The sequence below is a fragment of the Euphorbia lathyris genome, chromosome 2 (genome assembly GCF_963576675.1).
Source record: "Euphorbia lathyris chromosome 2, ddEupLath1.1, whole genome shotgun sequence".
Taxonomy (NCBI): Eukaryota; Viridiplantae; Streptophyta; class Magnoliopsida; order Malpighiales; family Euphorbiaceae; genus Euphorbia; species Euphorbia lathyris.
The window spans coordinates 69474433-69494617 of NC_088911.1; positions in this window are offsets into that span (position 1 = coordinate 69474433).

Genomic DNA, 20185 nt, shown 5'->3' on the forward strand with positions numbered 1-20185 from the left:
AAAGTCATTTAATAATGAGTACATCATTGTCGCAGTAGACTACGTGTCCAAATGGGTAAAAGCTGTAGCCCTACCTAGTAATGATGCACGAGTTATCATCCGATTCTTGCAAAAGAACATTTTCACACGGTTTGGCACCCCGTACCATTATTAGCGATGGTGGGTCTCACTTCTGCAACCAGATTTTCAACTAGTTGTTGCAAAAATATGGGGTTACTCAGAAAGTAGCCACTCCATACCACCCTCAGACTAATGGTCAGGTTGAAGTGTCTAATAGGGAAATTAAGAGCATCCTAGAAAAAACAGTTAATTCCTCTAGAAAGAATTGGTCACTTAAACTGGATGATGCCTTGTGGGCATACATGACAGCTTTTAAGACACCTATTGGTATGTCGCCATATCAATTGGTGTATGGCAAAGCATGTCATCTCCTTGTAGAACTTGAACATAAAGCCTACTGGGCCACCCGCTTTCTAAATTTTAACAATCAAGTTGCACGTGAGAAACGGTTATTGCAACTAGATGCTTTGGAGGAATTCAGGCTAAGTGCTTATGAGAATGCTCAGATTTATAAAGAAAACTAAGAGATGGCATGATAAGAGGATTATAAGGCATCACTTTGAGACAGGAGATAAGGTGCTGTTGTACAACTCTAGGCAGAGGTTATTCCCTGGTAAGCTAAAATCGAGGTGGAGTGGCCCCTTTGAAATCACCCAATTGTTCCCTTCCGGGGCAGTAGAGATTACTGATGGTCAAAATCCACCTTTCAAAGACAATAGGCAGGGACTGAAATTCTATGATGATGGTCCGAGGGCAGTGGAAGAGCTGCATTACTGCGACGTGCCCCGAGGGAGTTTTCCTATCCTATCTCTTTTTCTTTCACTTTACTTTACGCTTCACTTTATGCCTTTTTGGAAGTAAATGCATGACGTAAGTGTGGGGAGGTCGACAGTGATAGGATAGGAGATTATTTATGTAAATATGTCAAATTGATTTGTGTAAATATGTTAAATTGCATATTTTTGCTTTTGCTTTTACTTGTATGATTGTTCCTTTAATTTTTCTGTTTTTGATATCCACTTTGATTCTAGGACGTAGTTTTAAATTTTGTAACACGAATAACAAGAATCCTAGGCATTTGAATTTGATACATTTAGCTAACCCGACAATACAGTTAAAAATGTGCTTACAAATTTGCACATTCTAAATGAAATTGATGCTTTCAAAAAATTTTGAACAACGTCTGAGTCTCTAAAGAACATTTCTTGACTAAGACTGACATGGAACGGAACGTTAGTTGAGACTAGGATTGATACACCTAACCTATAAATTGTGAGTTTAGAGCCATAAAGATCAATACTTTTAGACTCATAATTAGGAACAATTGATCTCTTAGGTGTAGGATTGCATTTTATTGTCTTTGTGCTCATAGGAATTGCATCCAATACTGGTTGAATATTGTGTTTTTATTAAACTTGAAATGATTAGGCAACCTAGATATAGCCCCTTGTGAAATTTAGCCTATTTCTTTGTTTAGCCAAATCCCTTAACAAATCCACTAGATAAGCCCTTTTGAGCCTACATTTACCCTTTTCTTTGATCAACTCTGTTACAAACCTTAGCCTTCTTAAATATCTTTTCTCATCCAAGTTAATTGACTCGATTTAGTTTTAATGAAACCTTAGACACACCTAACCTTCGAATTCCCGCTAGTAATCATTAAAAGGTTGTAATTGTTGAGCGATTTCCGTAAGTGCACGGTTTCGCTTGTAGTAATAAAAAGATATCGATCCCTTAGGGAACGTTTTTTCACAAAAACTTATTTTGATATAGTTTAAATGCGTCTTTAGGTTTATTTAATAGAAAATCGTTAATTGAATTTGGTTTTGAGATTGAATAAATAAGAATCGGATTAGAATATATGTAGAATGTTAGAAATCAATTTTGTCTTGAGATTAAATTACAAGACAGAAACATTTAGCGTTAAAAGTAAGAGAAGAGTTGTACTCGTTTGCATTAAGCAAAGATACCAACTTTAAACTTTGTAAAAATTATAAGTATGTAATAAGAGTAAATTCCTTCAATTAAAAGGCTTTGAACCGTAGAAAACCCCCCTGGCGTTGAGTAGATTTCTATCTTGGCCAAGTTTATACTTATTTTTTACAAGCCGACCCAACGATCATATCGTCCGTAAGAATGAACTTGCCCAAGTGTTCAACAAAGTTTCCTTGTAAAGATATGAATTTAACTACGTTTTAATGAAAACACCAGAACTTTACTTCAGATCATTTACCAAAGTAACTACATAAGAATATATTGAATTGCATGAACTTTTATTAGAGGAATTATGAATTGATACAAGTTTATAGAGAACAAAAAGCATGGAAGCATTCAAGAGGAATTAGTGAGTTCCAGGTCGTCAATCCTTTCCCCAAACCTCGTTAGAGTTTGTCAGGCTCCGGGGTCGAATCCGCTACTTGATCTTCTCTCTGAATCTTCGGAATAGAGATGATGTTTCTACTACTAAAATGTAAACTAGTCTTCGAACAGATCTTAATCTAAATCTAATTGCTACTATGTTTGTAAGTAATCTAAGAATAATTTGTGTACATCAGATTGCTTTTACAAGAATGAAGTCTAACTCTGAATCGTCTTGACTCAGAATTTCTGCATTTCTGCACTAATCTTAAAAATCTAACTCTCCTTAACTCTGAAATCAACTCTTTATTTATAGATGTTGAAGAGTCGTGTTTAAGGGTCATGTCCGCTACGAAGAGACGTTTCTATCCACCCGAACAAACGCGATTCTTTGAATTAAAACATGTGTAAATTGTGCTGACAAAACTGCTGATCGTACCGAGATTGGGAAATCCCTGTCGAGATTAGGGAGCAGATTTTTGGTCTTCAAAACGCAAAGGAGAGTGGCTGGAACCAGCGTGTCGCGACCGAGATTAGGGAATCTCGGTCGCGACATGATATTTATTTCCCGATCTGGCCTCGTTCCGTCATCCTCGTTTCGGTGTGCTGATTTTCCTCATCTTTTGGCTCGTAACTTAGGGTTTTTCCTTCTTTTTTGACCTGTTTTCGTTCCTATTTGGATTTTAAAAAATATTTAGGTACCTTGCATGAAAGAAACATATTCGGACGTAAAAGTACTCTAAATAGATATAAACAGCACGATTTCATAGCAAAACTGATGTAAATATTAATGATATTTTAGGTATATTTTGGGCTTAACAAATCTCCACACTTAATCTTTTGCTAGTCCCGAGCAAAATTTCACTGAATTTATTCTTTAACTAACCTCTTTATGAAAGTAAAACATATATCTTTGTATTTCTTTTTAAATTAGTTAAGCCGAAAAGATTAACTTCGCATGACAAATTTATACGCAAAATATCAAACTAACTAGTATAAAGGCGATATATCATTCGTCTTATATTTTCAATTTTAAAATTGAAGTATTCAAGACGATATAAGCACGCATGTTATTGAGTCTTTCGTCTCAAGGCATTTCAAAGCACAAAATTTCCTTTCCCAAACCTAAACTATTATATGAATTATATTAAATGAATTAAGTACTTAGGTTAATTTATTTGCTTAGTTACGCCCGAGATAAGGGTGGTATTGATCGTAACTTTATATGCATTTTATTTGTGTTCGCTTAAGAGGTACCGACCATGCCATGGGTGGACACAATCGTTACTTTAAACTTAAACACGCTTAATTTTTGCTTTAATTTTAACGTTCCTTCCATAACTTGATTGTGATAAGGGTGGTCGCAATCGTGGCCAAAAGTACCGTTTACTTAATTTTCTTCCCTTTCATACCTCGATTGTGATAAGGTTGGTCTCAATCGTGACCAAAAGTTAAGAATACGACTACTTAATTAATTAACACAGGTTATGAAATTAAAATTGTAAATTGGGAAAAAGAAAAAATAGCACATTCATCCTATATTGACTTAAAATTCAACATGTATTATGGCTAAAGTTTCCTTAAAAACTTCAATTGGCGTTAATGTAAGACGAAATCAAAACCGAGCTAAAAATTGTTAGTTCAATTTAATGCCTATAAATCTAATTGAAAATTTAAAATAAGATTTATTGTATCATGAATTTTCATGATATAAAATAGAGATTGAAATAAAGAATTGTTTACTTAAATACATTCACTCGAGACGTTTTTACTTAAAATTGTATCAGAGATTTGTGAAAAATTCAAAAAATATTGCCCGTATAGAAATTTTATTTCTAACGATAATGATAACCTAAAAATAATCATATCCTAAAAAATCTAACTTATGATTAATTTATAAACATATGAAAAACAATGTTTTGCATTAAAATGTCATTATTAAAAAGTATGACTTTGTTGAAAAATTGCAAAATGTGTTTGCATATTAAAAATGTTGCATATTGCATAAAAATTATATTTATGTTTATTCTTATTCGTTGCATTCATTCGCACTAAAATAAAATGATATATGTAATATCTCCTCCCACACTTAATTTGGACCATATCCTCATTGGTGCAAAAATTGATAAAACACGAAAAATTTGACGAAAATAAATCATACGAAGTAAGAGATAAAAATTATGAAAGTTAAATCATCCATCATAATATTAAAAAGAAAATTAAATTGTACCAAACATTTTAGGAAATATAAATATTGTACCAAACTTAAATTGAAAAATAACATAACATGATAAATGATGAATAAAAGGATAAGATAAAACCTAGGCATGAGTAGGCGAATCCGGTGGAGACGGTGTGGTTGCAATGTTTTGACGATGGAAAAATGATAACATCCGACGTCTTGTCGACTTGTGCTCCCTCCTCAAAGTGGCGATATTGGTGTCCACTTCGGTAATTCGTGAACTCATTGCTTGGTTACTTTCAACGATAGCATCCAACCTCAAGTTCAATTGCCGGTTGTGTGCATTCATTTGGTTCCAAATTTGTTGCAAATTAACGGGTTCATCAACATTGTGCTCGTCACCTACATGTGCTTGGGCTTGTGGTTCATCATGCGCCTCCTCCTCACCCGCTTCTTCTTCACCACCCTCTTCAGTACCTACACCATGGGAACTAGAAGCTCCTCCACCCGTATGACCACTAAGATGTGCAATACATCCCTCATACGAAACAAAAACGGGGGGGACCTTCTCTAAGCAATAAATGGGCTCGAAGAAGAGCCAAGATATCCAAAAGAGGTAAATAGCCTTGGTAAGAGAGGTTTTGAAAATCCGTTAATTCTCCATGTGCACCCATCACAATCCCGATAATAAAATTACCCAAAGGTACTTGCTTAGTGTGGGATGTGGCGGCACGGGCTAAATTATCAAAGAGCATTCCTATGATATCAATTTGGAGACCTTTCAACAAACAATCAAGCACAAATAAATCCCGAACTTGGAGTTTAGAGCTCTCAACCCTTCCAAATAAGGAGAAACTCTAGAATTTGTGAAAATAAAACACACAATTGTCACGAATCAAGTTGCTAGATGTGTTTTTGGGGTAAAAAGTGTCTTGGCCCAACAATGCATGCCAAATGGTGTGTGAATCAATTTCCTTAGGCCTTTCAACAAAACCACTAGTTGGAAAACCAAACATATTGCCCATAGCTTCATAATCAATTTGATAAGTAATACCATTATTCCTAAAAGTGATAAACCTCTTCCTCTTATCAAATTTCAAAGTAACTAAAAATTCAATAATGGATTCATCATTATGAGGAAATTTCATGCTTGCAAAGGTATTCCAACCAAGGGTGGTAAGAAATTCATTAATTCGGTCCGAGAAAGATAACTCGCTTACCATATCAAAATGGAGAAAAGGCATGTCAATGAATTCCATTTTGGTCCCAGAAAAGTGAGTATAGCGTTTGCCTTCCGCTTCGGACTCTATGTCAAAATAAGCTCCATATCGCACAAGAAGACGGTTAGCTTCGGTGACCTTTGGTTTGTGTTCGGAAACCTTGGCTCTAGGCATGATTGATTTTTTTTTAAGTTTGGAGAATATGAAAGAAGAGAGAAAATCAAAGGATTGAAAGGGTTGTGGAAATGGTAATGGTGAATGAATGAAAGAGGAAGATAGTGAATAGGGAATGAATAAATTGGGAAGAGTAAAAGATAGAGTATTGGGAAGAGTTTAGTGTGTTTAATTGGGTAAAATTGGAGGTGATGTGATGTTTGTGTAAGGAGTAGGTATATATAGGGTTGAATATAGGTGTTTAGAGTTAGTATAGGAATAGGAATAGGTAAAATTTAGTGCAAAAATCGGAACTCCCACCCCCTACAGGTCGCGACACAGCAATTTCTGGAGATATTAATCTCCAGAAATTTGTCGATTTTCGCTGCTCGTGTAGAGATTTCGCAATCTCTACCGAGATTCGTGCCCTGGTGGCTGAAAATGCGAATAAAAACTCTGTTTTGACGCAATTTCTGTGCAAACATGTCCTATGTACGAATATTTTAATACCTGAAACTTAAAAACACAAAATAAAACATTAAATGAAGGAGAAACCAAAGGTTTAACCTTTATTAAAATCTGATTAATGAATCATTAAATCACTTAAATAGAATTCAATGTAACATAAATGAGCATTAATTTCTTAAGGTAATTGAATGTAAAATGAATGTTATTAACCTTGTAATGTCTTAATCGATATTATCACTTATTAGCATTTAATATTCATGTGTACAGATTCATTTCTGTATTTTATAAATTCAAGCATACATAATTCATAATAAAATATGAAATCATGAATTTGAAACTTAATTTTTATTGCAAGAAACACATATATACAAAAATTGATAAGAACATATATACAAAGAAAGTTAAAAACAAGCCTATGTACAAAATATATACAAATTAAAAACAAACAAAACAAAAACAATTTAAATTAAACTTTCATCCCGTTGAATTGGGATTCGCATGGCCCGGTAATGATCAATCTTCGCTTGCACGAAGATCTATCTTTCTTCTGAAGAAAGAAATCGTGGGCCGACTCGAAAGATACGCTTCATAAGACCCTCATTTTCCAAAAATTCATAATCCATAATCGAAAATGGTTCTGCATCATTCCATGAAACAAAAATTGCTCCTTTTGCTCCAAGGATGATTCCACAAATTATATTCCCATAGCCAATCTTCTATCTTTGGATCGTGATGCGGCAACCAAACCCTCCATCAATATCTTCGAAGAATTGACGGTGTTGCCTTGGAAAATATCTCCTAAGACATACAAGTCTGTGTCTTGGACAACACTGCTTCCAGTACGTCCAAATAGATATGGCACAGGAACTTGTGTAAATATAGCATGAAATTGGAGTTTATGGACTTGTTGTAAGCGGACTTGGATTAAACGCCAAAAACCACTTAACATCCTCCAAATATCCCGAGATGTCATGTCTCTGCTAGGATGGTAATTTGTAGTATCCCTTGGTGGGAAACCAAACCAGGCATGTAATTCAGGGTAACAAAAAGTGAATAGTTCGCCATCTTTACGAAAACTGAGACGAACACGATGCTTATTCACAAAGCGAACAGTATAGAGGAATTCCAAAATCCAGTCTCCAATTATTGGAAACCGCATATAGGCGAACTTAGACCAGCCTAAATTCCTCAAGTAGCGGTCCATATCTTCGCTTATTCCGAGTTCATCATTTAAGAACTCATCCATGTACAGCATTCCGACAAAAATTGCATAGCGAAATCGATAATATCGTCTTCCTTCATCATGGTTGTAAATGGGGAATGGTGCACCGTAGCGTTCTGACATATCAATACGCTTATTGCGTGCAACAGCATTCTTCTTGGAAGATTTTTGCTTGGTAGTCATGTTTTGTAAAAGAAAAAAAATTGTTTTGTAACTTTTTGGTAAAAGTTGGATAATTTAGAAGAAATCAGAATTCTTGGTAGAGATGGAGATGTAAAAATAATTCTGACCTTTTGTTAAATATATATAAGGAAGCAGGATGAATTAATGTGTCTGTTGGTAATGAAAAGGTGTAAATTCATACCTTTTGGGCATAAAACTGACATTTTTTTTCGAATTTTTCTGCAAAGCTTTAAGAATAATAAGAAACAAAGGTGACAGGTCTAAAAACGACCCGTGTCGCGACTGAGATTGGTGAATCTCGGTCGCGACACGATGTTTTCCACTTGGGAAACGCACGTCGAAACATGTTTCGCGAATCACGGTTAAGATTTAATTGATCTCGGTAAGTTTAGAAACTTTTCTAACTTTTCTTGAATAATTTAGACTTTGAAATCCCTACTGAGATTCCTGAATACTTCACTAACACATAGGAATTTTCTGAAAACTAATTAAAAACATGACTTTGATAAATTGTTATAGATTGTAAACTTGTTATACACAAATATAAAAACTAAAAATCACATAAAAATAAAATTGTAAAAATAAATAATTTGAAATTAAATTAAAAGCAAGTAAAAATAAAAGATAAACTTGAAACAAAATAAAAGATAAAAAGTATGAAAATTAATGAATTAATCTTCATAGAACATGTCCACAAATTCAATTTCTTGAGTTGGAGCGTTTTCATAATAGATTTTGCATCGATTACCGTTAACTTTGAATCGACCTCCATCTGTTCTTTCTAGTTCTAAGGATCCATAATCGAAAGTTTTAACGACTATAAACGGTCCTGACCATCTAGACCTAAGCTTACCTGTAAATAACCTGAGTCGAGAATTAAACAGTAATACTTTATCCCCTACATTAAAGCTTTTAACTTTAATTTTGGCATCATGCCATTTTTTCACTTTTTCTTTATATATCCTTTGCATTTTCGTAGGATAAATGGTGTAATTCATCCAACTCATTTAAGTCGAACAAACGCTTCTTTCCTGCTTTTTGCAAATCATAATTAAGGCCTTGTTCTTTATCACTTAATTTCAGTAACAATCAGTTCAGTTCAGTTCAGTTCAGTTCAGTTCAGTTCAGTTCAGTTCAGTTCAGTTCAGCATTCAGTTTCAGCATTCAGTTTCAGCATTCAGTTTCAGTATTCAGTAATTTATCATTATTTATTATATTATAATTATTTATATATAATTTATTATAATTATTATTATTATTTATCTATAATTTATCATTATGTATTATTATTATTTATAGTTTATCATTATCTATAAATTAGATAAAAGTCAAGAAATGATAGTTTATTAAAGTATATATGGTTTAATAAAAAAAATAAAACTAAAGTATGCATCCATATTTAAAAATTAGGAATTGCATCCATATTATGAATTATTTTTCAAATTTATCCAATTTATCAATGTTAGGGATAAAATTCCACCATTTTAGACGTTAGAGGTAAAATTACTTCTGACCCAAAACGTTATTTTTGTACTTTAACCCTTAATTAAAATAAAAAGTTAAGAGTTTGTATTCATATGAAGATTTGTATTTAATTTCATAGGCTTTAAATTATATATAAATTTGTGTTTGTATGTAATTTGTATTTTTAATTTAAATTAGACTTATTTTTATTTAATTTCATAGGCTTTTATCGAGCCAAGATTTTATCATCCCGGGCTTTTATTTGATATTCAATTTAGTTTTATCTTTAATAATATATTTATTTATTATTGATATTATTAAATTTATTAGAACCATTATTATTATTATTATAAGTTCATTAATGTCCAATATTATCATGAAAAATATTTTAAAGTCTAATATCATCATTATTGTTAAGTTCGGTTAAGTTCGGTAGCATTCAGTTAAGTTCAGTAGCATTCAGTTAAGTTCAGTATTCAGTTAAATTCAGTTCAGTATTCAGCAGTATTCAGTTCAGTTCAGTTCAGTTCAATTCAATTCAGTTCAGTTCAGTTCAGTTCAATTCAGTTCAGTTCAGTTCAGTTTTTTTCAACGATAAAGAACAGAGCCTAAGTGTTCTAATAGCCCAATATGCTTTATGTTCTAATTCTACTGGTAAATGGCAAGCTTTTCCATACACGAGTCGGTACAGTGTCATTCCTATAGGTGTTTTAAATGCAGTATGGTATGCCCATAACGCATTGTTAAGTTTGTTTGCCCAGTCTCTTCTTGAAGACGAAAATATTTTCTCTAATATCCATTTGAGTTCTCTATTAGATATCTCCGCTTGACCATTCGATTGAGGATGGTATGGCGTAGATACGCGGTGGTGTACTCCGTACTTTTTCATAAGCGATTCAAAACTTCGGTTTATGAAATGGGTACCTCCATCACTTATCATAATCTAGGGACTCCAAATCTACAAAATATCTCATCAAGAAACTTAACAACAACCTAAGAATCATTTGTCGGGGTTGCAATTGCTTCAACCCACTTTGAAACATAATCTACGGCTACTAATATATAAGTTTACCAAAAGAAGGGGGAAAAGTGTTGAAACACATTTCCACATGATTTTGATTTGACAAAATTATTTAAGTAAAATTAAATATATTCTAAACACACTAAGTTTAAATGCTTTGATTTATTACACTAATGTGTTTGTTCAATGTTGAGTTAAATTGTTTATAAGACATAAAGACTAAAAGGCTTAAAGCCCAAATCGGAAGTCAAAGCCCAAGTCAAACAGATCAAGACCACTCGGCCCGCGTATGCAAAACGCTGTCGTTGTGTACAAAACGCAGCTCAGCGAGAGAAGGATCTAGAAGACCTTCGTTGAACAACTTCGGAATGAAGCTGCTGAGTTGAATCGACAAAGAGTACAAGACAGCAGCTGAACAAGAACAACTTCCAGACAAAGTGTTTCCACTTTGGGTAAAGTTCAGAAGACACAGGACGCTGTCTAGTTGACCTTACCATAAATGGAGAGATATTCTGCCGAACTGACTAAAAGCTGACCGAGGACAGAAGATACTCAAATCTGATTGGCCGAGAGCTCTGAGCAAGACTGAGTGACAACGACAGGAAGCCGTTTCCCTCCAACGGTTATTTCGAAATTCGAAATGACTGATGCCTCAGACGCCTCTATAAATAGAGCCCTTCAGTTGCTTCATTCTACACAGAACTTCATCAAGCCATTACGCTGACCAAAATTCTACTCAAAGTTTTGCGAGAAAAAGCAAAGCAAATTCTTACACCAAATTCTATATCTTTTGTGTAAAAATCTAGAGTGATTATTCAATCATCTAAAGTGTCTTAGCAATTGTTGTTTAGGACAAATCTTTATCATTTCTAGAGATTAGAAAGGAGAGGCTGAGTACTCGGTTATAGTACTCGGCGAGAGATTAGGAGTGAGTAGAGGTATAGAGGAAGGTACTCTTGTTATACTCAGCTTCTAAGTTGTAAAAGGTTTGATGTTCTACCGTTAAAGAGCTCAGTAGAGAATTCGAAAGCTCGGAACGTGTTCCGGGGACAGGACGTAGGCTTAGAGGCCGAACCTGGATAAATCTGCTAAGTAACATCTTTCTAACCTTAAACTCCTTAATATATATATTGCTTGCTTAAACAAAACTGACCAAGTAAAGAGGTCACGCTGAGTTGTATACATTGAGTATCTGAGTTCAGGAATAGACTCAAGTGCTATCTCCTGGCTCAAAGGAAGAAGCTGACTTAGTCACCAGTTGACTAAGCTAGTGTCTTAATTTACTCAGCGCGCTGTGTTATCCTTTTTCAAAGAAAAAGAAGTCAGCCTTAACGTACTAAAATTTTAAATAGTTCCTATCCCCCCCCCCCTTGGAACTAACTTGTTACGTTATAAGGGACCAACAAGTGGTATCAGAGCTTAAAAGCTCACTGAGAAAGGTTTAACTACCTTGAGCTGATCCCCACTATGGCTGAAAACAACACTCGGTTTCTCCCAGGAAACCAGACAACTCAGATTTTACCTGAGGGGCTGTCCATTACTCGGCCTCCCCTATTCTTCGGGTCTAACTACACCTTCTGGAAGAATAGGATGAAAAACTTTATTCAGGCAACAAATATGAGTGCATGGCTTTCAATAGTCCAAGGCCCATTTGTTCCTGTTGAAGTTGTGGCTGGCCAAACAGTTGTCAAAGCTGAGGCCAAATGGACAGAGGATGATCTCAAGAAGCTACAAAATCACGCTTCGGCTATAAATATGCTTCATTGTGCGCTTGATGCTACAGAATATAATAAGATATCAGGTTACGAGTCAGCCCAAGAGATCTGGAAGAAGCTGGAGGTCACCTACGAAGGAACCAACAAAGTAAAGGAGTCCAAGGTGAACCAGCAAATGAGACTATACGAGATGTTCGAAATGAACGATGATGAAGGAATCTCTGACATGAATGCAAGGTTTACAAACATCATCAACGAGCTCAAGAGACTTGGGAAGATCTTCACTGAGGAAGAACAAGTCAAGAAGATTCTTAGGAGTCTTCCTAAAAACTGGCAAGCAAAGAAGACCGCTGTTGAGGAAGCTCAAGACTTAACCACCTATAAATATGATGAACTCATCGGCTCACTGCTGACCCATGAGATCTCGATGAAGAATTTCGAGGTGAAGGAAAAGTCTGAAGACAAGAAGCAAAAATCCCTTGTCATGAAAGCTGACTCCACTGATGGAAGCTCAGCAGACGATGAAGAGATGGCTATGTTTACCAGAAAGATGAAAAGGCTGTTCAAAAAGAATGACAGATATTCTAAGAAGCCTTATAAAAAGTTTGATAAGTACAAAGCTGACTCCACCGACAGCAAGTACAAGAAGGACAGCTCAAAGCCCATTACTTGCTTTGAATGTCATCAAACTGGCCATATCAAGTCAAGCTGTCCCTCGCTGAGGAAAGAAAGAAAGAACGACAAGAAGGCAATGGTGGCAACCTGGAGTGATAGTGATGATTCGTCATCATCTGAAGCTGATGCCACTGAGTCAGCGAAGATTTGCTTCATGGTTGACGAACTTGCTGAGCCATGTGCTTCTGAGCATGCTGACCCCTCCATTGCATCTGATGATGAGGAACAGTCAACTGAGGTAATATCACTACCCTTGCTCAGAAATGAAATGGTAAATGCCCTGAGTGATCTTTACACACTTGTCAAAAAGTGTAATAAAAAGGTTAGAGCACTCAGCAGGCGATGTGACGAGGTTGAGGAGGTCAAACTGAGTGACCTTCGATATCTTCTTCAGGACAACTCAGATTTGCATGGTAACATTGGAATTATGCAAAAGTTTGTCTCTGAGGTCCAATCAGACTCTAAGAAACTGAGAAAGGACGTCACATCCATTCAGAACCAACTAAAGGTTCCAAACAAAAGAAATATTCCTCTGAATGCTCAGTACCGAAGTACTGGTCAGCAGAGATGGAATCCCCAGCGGAATGTCCAGTGTGACTTCTGTGGGAAGAAAGGACACACCACAAAGGTGTGCTGGCACGCTCAGCACTGGGGTGCTGACCAGTCAGTAAAAAATCCTAAACGGAAGGTCAGCTGTGACTTCTGTGGAAAGAATGGCCATACTATCCAAGTATGCCACCATAAAATAAAATATGATGCTTTACCTGTTGAACCTAACAAGCAAGGACCCAAAAAGAATTGGGTACCTAAAAGTAACTAGTTACATTGCAGGTAAGCCTGAGATGTGCTAAGAAGTCAAAGATGTGGTATATTGACAGCGCATGCTCAAGGCATATGACTGGTGATGAAACTCAGTTCATCACGTTCGAGCGTAAACGAGGAGGAAGCGTAAGTTTTGGAGACAACAAAAAGGGTAAGATAGTAGGGTCAGGAACCATTGGAGGTAATCCTACTATTGAGTCAGTCTCCCTATTCAGCGGACTCAAATATAACTTACTCAGCGTAGCTCAGCTATGTGACAATGGGAGAAAAGTTATATTTGATGACACTGGATGTAAAATATTCGAGGGTAAAACTAATGAGTTAATTTTAACTGCCCCTCGCATTGATAATGTCTTCATGCTGAACTTAGAGAAAAAGTTTTCAAAAACTGTATGCTTAGTTTCAAAGGAAGAAAATTCCTGGCTATGGCACAGGAGACTTGGTCATGTAAGCATGGACCTCCTGGCCAAATTAGCAAGAAAGCAATTGGTTGAGGGACTGCCAGAACTTAAATTTGAAAAAGATCAACTATGCCACGCTTGCCAAGCTGGAAAGCAAACCAAACAATCTTTTCATAGCAAAAATATTGTCTCAACTAAGCGTCCGTTAGAGTTACTACACTTGGATCTCTTCGGTCCAGTCCAGCCGCTGAGTCTGGGTGGAAGAAGATTTTCCTTGGTCATTGTAGATGACTTTTCTCGGTACACTTGGGTTATCTTGCTGAGTAGCAAGGATGAGACCTTTGAGACATTTTCAAATTTGGTTACAAAACTTGAAAATGATAAAGACCTAAAATTGGCTCACATCCGAAGTGATAATGGTGGAGAATTCAAAAACCAACAGTTTGTTGAATTCTGTGAAGCCAGCGGCATTGACCATAATTTTTCTGCTCCTAGGACGCCTCAACAAAATGGGGTTATTGAAAGGAAGAACAGAACTTTGGTTGAAATAGCCAGGACAATGCTGAGTGAGTATAAGCTTCCAAAGTACTTTTGGGGAGAAGCTGTTAACACAGCGTGCTATATTCTTAATAGGGCTCTTGTTAGACATATACTAAAGAAAACCCCCTACGACCTTTGGAAAGGATGAAAGCCCAACATTGGATACTTTCGTGCCTTTGGTTGTAAATGTTTTATTTTAAACACCAAAGATAGCCTAGCTAAGTTTGACTCAAAAGCTGATGAAGCTATCTTTTTGGGCTACTCAACAAACAGCAAAGCATACAGAGTTTTCAATAAACGAACTCAAGTCATAGAAGAGTCAGTACATGTTGAGTTCGACGAAACTAACCCTGCAGGAAGATATCTGCCGCTGACCGAGGATGATCCACACTCAGTACCCGCTGATCAAGATACAGCCGCTGAGTCATTCCCTCAAGGGCTGACCGAAGGTAAAAGTGAATCTCAAATTGTTTTCACTGACCAGTCTACACCTGCAGAGATTGTTGAAACACAGACAGCACAAGACATCAATCTACCAAAGGAGATAAGGATACCAAGAGGACACTCAGAGAGTTCCATTCTTGATGCCGCTGAGAATACCCTGATGACAAGAAACCAACTCAGGAGATACCTCAGCAACGTAGCCTTCGTCTCAGTTCAGGAACCAAAGAACTTCCCTGATGCTGAGGAAGATGAATTCTGGATGAGCGCAATGCAAGAGGAACTTGACCAATTCAGAAGAAACGATGTATGGGAGTTAGTGCCACATCCAAGGAGTCAGAAGACCATTGGAACAAGATGGGTCTTCCACAACAAGCTGGATGAACAAGGAAATGTAGTCAGGAACAAAGCAAGGCTTGTAGCTCAGGGCTACAGTCAGCAAGAAGGTATTGACTACGGTGAGACCTTTGCCCCAGTGGCAAGGCTAGAGGCTATTAGAATTTTATGCGCTTATGCAAGTTATATGAATTTTAAATTGTTTCAAATGGATGTTAAGAGTGCATTCCTTAATGGAGTTATAAACGAGGAAGTTTATGTCAATCAACCTCCAGGGTTTGAGGATCCTAAATTCCCAAACCACGTTTATAAACTCAAAAAGGCTTTGTACGGTCTCAAGCAAGCACCACGTGCTTGGTATGAGAGGCTGACCAGTTTCCTGCTGACTAGAAACTATGTCAGAGGCAAAGCTGATACAACCTTATTCATTAAGAGAAAGGGTAAAGATACCCTGCTGGCTCAAATATATGTGGATGATATTATTTTCGGTGCTACTAATGAGTCAATGTGCAAGGAATTTAGCAAGCAAATGCAGACTGAGTTTGAAATGTCAATGATGGGAGAACTCAACTTCTTCCTTGGACTTCAAATCAAACAAGGGAAAAATGGCATCTTCATCAGTCAAGCTAAATATGCCAAGGAGATATTGAAGAAATATGATCTTGAAAATTGCAAGCCAATATCTACTCCTATGGGCACTGACACTGTCCTCTGCGCTGACGAGAATGGTAAGTCGGTAAACAGCAAATTGTATCGAGGTATGATAGGCTCTCTACTTTACTTAACAGCAAGTAGACCGGACATTCAGTTCTCAGTATGCTACTGTGCTAGATATCAATCTAACCCTAAGGAATCTCATTACATAGCTGTAAAAAGAATCCTTAGATATTTGCAAAGCTCAGTGAACGCAGGTTTATGGTATCCCAACACTCATGGTTTCACACTCGTTGGATACACTGACGCTGACTATGGACGAGACAAGCTTGAACGAAAAAGCACCTCTAGAGGATGTCACTTCTTAGGAAGCTGTCTTGTATCCTGGTTCAGCAAGAAGCAGGCATCAGTAGCCTTGTCTACCACTGAAGCTGAGTACATTGCTGCTGGACACTGTGTTGCTCAAGTCCTATAGATTAAGCAACAGCTTGAAGACTATGGTGTTCAAACAAAGACAATTGAGGTCAAATGTGACAACAAAAGTGCAATTGATCTATCAAAGAACCCAATTCAGCACAGCAGGATGAAGCATGTCAGCATCAGACATCACTTCATTAGAGACCATGTACTCAAGGGTGAGATAAAGCTGACCTATGTCCCAACGGATGAGCAGCTTGCTGATATCTTCACAAAGCCACTAGCTCGTGAGCAATTCAGCATACTGAGAGAAGCCATTGGTATGTTTAATCCTCTTCAGTAAATTCCAGCTCTTAATATAGATTCATGCTGAGTGAATTACCATGCTGAATGATTTATGATATTATTTGCTGAGTGAATTGATGTATGATGAGTGTTTAATGCTAAATGAATGAACATCACATACTAAGCAAATATGAGCACTGAGTAGTTATCTCAAACTGAGCAACCAACTACTTAATCCATCCGTTTGTATAAAACTGACTACTCAGAATATAGAACGTTTAGAATTCTAAACGCTGAGTACAAGATCCGTTGCATTTAATGCTAAAGCACGTGAATAGCCACCTAGGATGACGTATGCGCCGAATGTGTCATAAATGCCAGGATCATTGTCGATTGACAATCCCAAGGCAAAACTGACACATGGATTCGATAAGATCCACCTTTCACCGCTATAAATAATGAGTAAATCCCCATTATTATCTCTTTACACTTACCGAATTCTCTGGCATAAGCTCTCTCTCTCTCTAAAAACTCTTAAAACTTCCAAATCCCTCTCTGAAACTATGACTAAGATTTTAGTGAACATCTCCGGTGCCGGTCACCCTAAGACCAGTTCCGATGAACCCTCCAAGCATACTACTCCGCCTGAAACGACTAAGGCCACTACACCGAACAAAGGAAAAGCTGGCCAAGCCACCTCCTCTAAAGGAAAACCGACTAAAGTCAGAACCTATACGAAGGTCTTTGAAGACGTTAGAGAATGCAAGATAGACTTCTCAAGATGGTTCTCTGAGACTTTTGTAACAACCGAGCAACCATTCTATGAATGGATATCAAAGAATGGCTGGACCGAGCTGTTCTCCATTAGAGATCCCACTTATCCTGACCTAGTAAGGGAATTCTACCATAATCTGCGGGTTGCTGACGATAACCAGGACTACCTAGTAACTGTGGTAAAAGAGAAAACCATCTTTATCAACCCTACCTACCTTGCCAACTTGCTGAAATTGAAAAATGAAGGGACAAAACTAAGGAGAACTGGTGATCATGAAGGAATTGGGTACGTAGCCACCTTCTGCAAGCCCCCTGGCCATTCTGGAGAAATCTCAAGTTCATCAATGGGCTAGCACCAAAAGATGGCACACTACCTGCTGACCAATTACATCTACCCCAAGATTAATTGCACCAGCGCAGCGACAAATTTCGAGCAATGCTTCATATGGCATATGCTGACCTACAAGCCCATCAATATGCCAGTTTTCTTAATTGCTGCCTTCCAACGGAGCACTGGAACTTTAAGGCTGGGCTCACTCATAACCAGAATCCTCATAGACCATCAAATTGACCTATTCGAGGAAACTGAGGCCCAAGGCTCTGAGATAACAGCTGCTGCGCTGCGTGCCTTGAAGTATAACCAACCAGTTAAGAAAGCCAAAAATGCTGATGAGGCTGATGAGGAGACAACTGTCCCAAAGAAGGGGAAAAGGACAAAGGCTCCAGCTTCCCGTAAAAGGAAAGTTGTTGGGACTCCTTCAAAGAATGATGAGCCTCAGGCCAAGAAGCTAAAGTCAGCTGCTCAAAAAGGTCAGGAGAGACCTAAGTCAACTGAGGAGAGAAGCAGGCAAGATGAGCCTAATACAGAAGAGAGAATGGATGATGATGAGCAATCTCTGAAGAAGAAGAAGTCTTCAGAGCTGACCCCCATTGATGCTATCCCCACTGACTTTATTAATCCCAGTGACTCTCACTTCACACAGTGTCAGGGAACTGAAACTGAGCATCAAGAAGATGATGTACAACTGGATGATCAGTTCATCACTCAAGTGGAAGAAGAATTAGATAACGAAGATCAGGATGATGAGGAAGCAGAGGAAGGAGAAGACAGTGGTCAGGATGAAACTGAGGAGACAGCCTGTGAAGAGGAAGCTGCTGACCCATCTAATACTGAGTTGGGTGCAGATGAAGAACACGAACAAGCTGACCAGCTCAATGCTGATCAAGAAGAGACTTCTCCTTCTCACTCAGGAGAGTCTATCCAAGCTGACCCTACTCCTCCTCACAGAAGAAGATTAGTAAAGGCAAGTCAGAAAACTGTCATTGACCTCCCTGTTCAAAAACCGACCAAAGATCCTTCCTCACTTAAGTTAAAGTACTAAAGGATCTGCTAAGTGATATGATATCAATTCAATCACATCAGCCCAAGCAGGACTCAATAACGAAGCTGGCTGAGCTCCAACTGACAACGGTTCAACATCTTAACACTCTTCAAGGACAATTCCAGACCTTGTCAGCTACGAACACTCAATATGCAACTTCTGATGAAGTTAAGATGCTCTTTGCCCAGCTTCACAGTGAGCAAATCAAGACCAACCATCAGCTGGCTTCCTACTCTCAATGCTCGGTGGAGCAAATTAGCGAAGCAGTTCGTCTGCTAAACTTAAATAAGCAAGAGATGGACACTGACCAGATGAAGCAGAATGAGATTCTGGTCACTACCCAAAAGACCTTCACACATGTGCGTCATAACAATATCCAGCGTCAATACTATGACTCAGCCCTACTGAAGACATTTCATCAAGTTTTTGCTGCCCTGTCAGATACAATTACTTAGGTAGGTAAATCTCAAGCCTACATACTAAGCATGCTCAGCGCAGCTGAACTCGGCATACCTAAAGAGGTCTTGGATGAAGGCGTTGTTGTCTTCAACTGCATCAATGAAAGTGCCGACAAGCTTAAGGAGCTGTCCGGCGTACTGACCACCGCGGTCTTAATGGACTCCTTTAGAATTCCTCCTCCTCCCGATGCTGACAAAACGGGGGAGAAAGAACAAGCTAGAACTCAACAGGAGGCTGCCAGAAGTAGTCAGTCTAAGCAAAAGAAGAAGAAATAGAAATAGGCTAACACAATCCTGTTGTCTACTTTGTAGTAGTCAGTCCAACCGGTGGTGGTTCGCGAAGGAATTAATTCACCTTCATCATTCCTTACCATAGTTATGCCTCCCTTTTTAGGTACACAATGGATTGGACTAACCCATTCACTATCCGAGATAGGATAAATGATTCCATTGTCTAAAAGTTTAGTAATCTCATTTTTTACTACTTCCTTCATGTTCGGATTTAAGCGTCTTTGCCTATCCGCTTTAAGTGGCTTATCTTCTTCTAAATGAATTCTGTGCATTACAATACTAGGATTAATTCATTTTAAGTCTGAAATTTTCCATCTCATACTTCCTATCCTATTTCTAACAACTTCTTTCAATTTCTCTTCTTGATCTTCAGTTAACTTGTTAAAGATAATTATAGGTAGAGTATCACCTTCGCCTAAGAAAGCGTACCTTAAATGGTTTGGTAACTCTTTAAGTTCTAACTTAGGGGGTACTATAATTGAAGGCGGGACTGGTCCATCTTCTCGAATCAAAGGCTCTGGAGCCTTATCTTCTAATTCTTCTCCCACTATGGGTTCTATTATTTCTTCTCTTTGAACAATATCATTGACACATTCTTCGACCAAATCAAGTTTCATACAAGCGAATTCTTCCATAGGATATTTCATCGCTTTGTTCATATTA